Here is a 2,617-nt window from a genome sequence, read left to right as displayed (position 1 = left end):
CATTAACATCAGTGTGTTTGCGCGCTAGTTAGCTAGCTAACAGTTTGTTCAGGTTAACTGAGCTGACTCTTCTCAAGCTACAACTCAGAGTGTTTTGGAGTAGAGACTAGGGCTAAAGACAAGACAGTTTACTGTGTCACAGTAACCAAATCCACCTTATCACACTATTCACTTTTACTGAGAACGTTACTGAATGGATCTACAGCCACTGTAACAGAGCTTGGTTGTGATTCCACTTGAAGTAATATTAATTTTTAGTGGCTCAGGGTTGTGGGTCGAGCTCTTCATTCACAACACAACGCAGATATAGAAGTAGTTACAATGGTGCCGTGACAGATCTTCTGGCATGATCACGTCAGGGGAGACTCCGCATTTCCTGAGGTTTTGACCGCAGTTGCGGATGAGTTCACTCTTGCTTTAGTTTGCCATTGGTGTAGTGCTCTATCTGGCCACAGGAGGAGACAACATTCTCTTGACAACTTGTGACTGACTTGGCACTCCACTGTGATATTTGGGCTACTGGAAGTGTCTTGTGATTTCTTTTGTGGGGAGACAAGAAGGTTTATCTATTTTGTACGTCCTCTGTGTCTGTGTCGGATAACAACCCCTTGACATACTGTACATACTATCCAAAGCAAGACTGGATGCCTGTGAACAAAGATGGATCACCAAACTAGCGCCCTTTCAGTTTGACATCAAATACATCCCTGGTCCTAAAAATGTTGTTGCTGACGCTCTGAGCAGAGAGCGTCAGCCAGCCTAGCACGCTCCATTGCCTGACAAGGGTCCCGTATGAGACACTGCTGGCTGAGGCTGCTGCTGTGTGCACAGACAGGGTGCAAGATGTGCTCCGTTGGTCTACTCATCCATTTGACAGAGCCTCTGAAGGGGAAGAGACTGTCAATTCCCAATGTGTGGCAGTTGTCCAGCTTGGTGCTATGTCGACGCAGGAGGTGGTGGCTGTTCTACCTGCCCACGAACAGCAGGATACGGGAGTGTGCCCACTTTTATTGCCACAGCTTTCTCAGGCTGTGTTGCCATCAGAACAGATTGGAACGGAGGTGCTGTCACATGATCAGCTGATGGATAAGCAGAGAAGTGATAATGTACTGAATAGAGTGATCTTCTTTGTGGAGCAGGGGAGGAGACCATCAAAGAGAGAGCATGCTAAAGAACCGATTAATGCAATGCAGCTGTTGAAGAGCTGGGATAAGCTGACAATGGTACTGTATCAGGTGTCCAGTAACACTGTCATGAAGAAGAAGACTTACCTGTATGTTGTTCCAGCTTTGCTGCGTTCTAGAGTGTTGAAGGGTGTCCACGACGAAGCTGGTCATCACGACCAACAGCGAACCCTATACTTCATGAGGCAGCGGTTTCATTGGCAAAGCCTTGGAAGGGATGTCATGGAGTATGTGAGGCTCTGTCGCCAATGTGTGGTGAGCCTGAGGCTAGAGCACCTTTGGAGAACATCAGGACAACTGAGCCCCTTGAACTAGTGTGCATAGATTTCTGAACTGCTGGAGATTCTGCAAACAGATCCTTGGATGTGCTTGTTGCCACTGACCACTTTACTAAGATGGCTCACAATCAATCTGCAAAGGCTGTAGCACGTAGGCTGTCGCATAACTATTTCTGTATCTACGGCTTTCCAAGACGCGTCCACTCTGATCAAGGAGCCAACTTTGAGAGTGCTCTGATTGCTGAATTGCTGAGTGTGGCTGGTGTTCAAAAATCCCACCTTATCATCCTATGGGCAATGGATCCTGTGAGAGGATGAACAGGACATTGGGAAAGATGATACGTGCTCTGCCTCCAAGAGCAAAACAGAGATGGCCGGAAGCACTGAAATCTCTCACTTTTGCATACAACTGCACCATCCACAAGACTACAGACTATGTGCCCTTTCTACTGATGTTTGGGAGGATACCAAGGCTGACCACTGATCTGGCCTTTGGTACTGTCCTGGACAACCCCGAGGTTGTGGACTATGATCAGTATGTTCAGTCACTGCGGAAGGCCTTGAAGGAGGCCATGGGGATCTCACAAGGTGTGACAACAAAGCAGTTAAAGAGGCACAGTGACTTGTACATCCGGAGAGTGCGGGGGCACCAGTTGAGGTGGGTGATCGTGTGTTGTTAGCCAACAAGGGGGAACATGGAAAAAGGAAGCTTGCTGACCGTTGGGAGAATGTCACTTACCTGGCTGTTGGGGTGAATGCTGGCAGTCATACCTTCAGAATCCAGCATAGCTCAACTGGTCAGGTGGGGGTGGTGCATCGAAACCTGATAATATCAGTGAACTTCCTTCCTCTTGACACCTCTGACAGTAGGGTGGATATGTCTGTCTTGTCTGATTCTGTGGGTCTTGATGACGGGCATGGGGCTGCAGCTGATATATACTGCTGGGTACAGGACCAGAGTGTGGGTATCGGATCTGCCGTCTGAGAGGTCCAGCTTAGCAAGTTTGGAGGCCGATGTTCAGCCCTTGGGGGATCCGGATGCCCAGCCGCCTGACTCAGCTCTTGTTCAATCTCAACCCATTAGCTCCACAATGCTGGACGAGCATGTTGTTCTGCCCCCTGGCTCCATCCTGGGATGACCCTTGTTGCAACATG

The 2,617-nt window shown here is 48.8% G+C and overlaps 1 protein-coding gene across 1 annotated transcript in view; it reads right to left on the bottom strand.

Annotated features, from left to right (window-relative positions):
* LOC139931217 (ras-related protein Rap-1b-like) overlaps nucleotides 1–2,617 on the bottom strand; it is a 13,272-nt gene that overhangs the window by 2,824 nt on the left and 7,831 nt on the right. The window lies entirely within an intron of this gene.

Source organism: Centroberyx gerrardi, chromosome 24 (assembly GCF_048128805.1).
Source record: "Centroberyx gerrardi isolate f3 chromosome 24, fCenGer3.hap1.cur.20231027, whole genome shotgun sequence".
NCBI lineage: Eukaryota > Metazoa > Chordata > Actinopteri > Beryciformes > Berycidae > Centroberyx > Centroberyx gerrardi.
The sequence above is the reverse complement of the archived record's forward strand: the minus strand, read 5'-3'. Positions and strand labels throughout refer to the sequence as shown.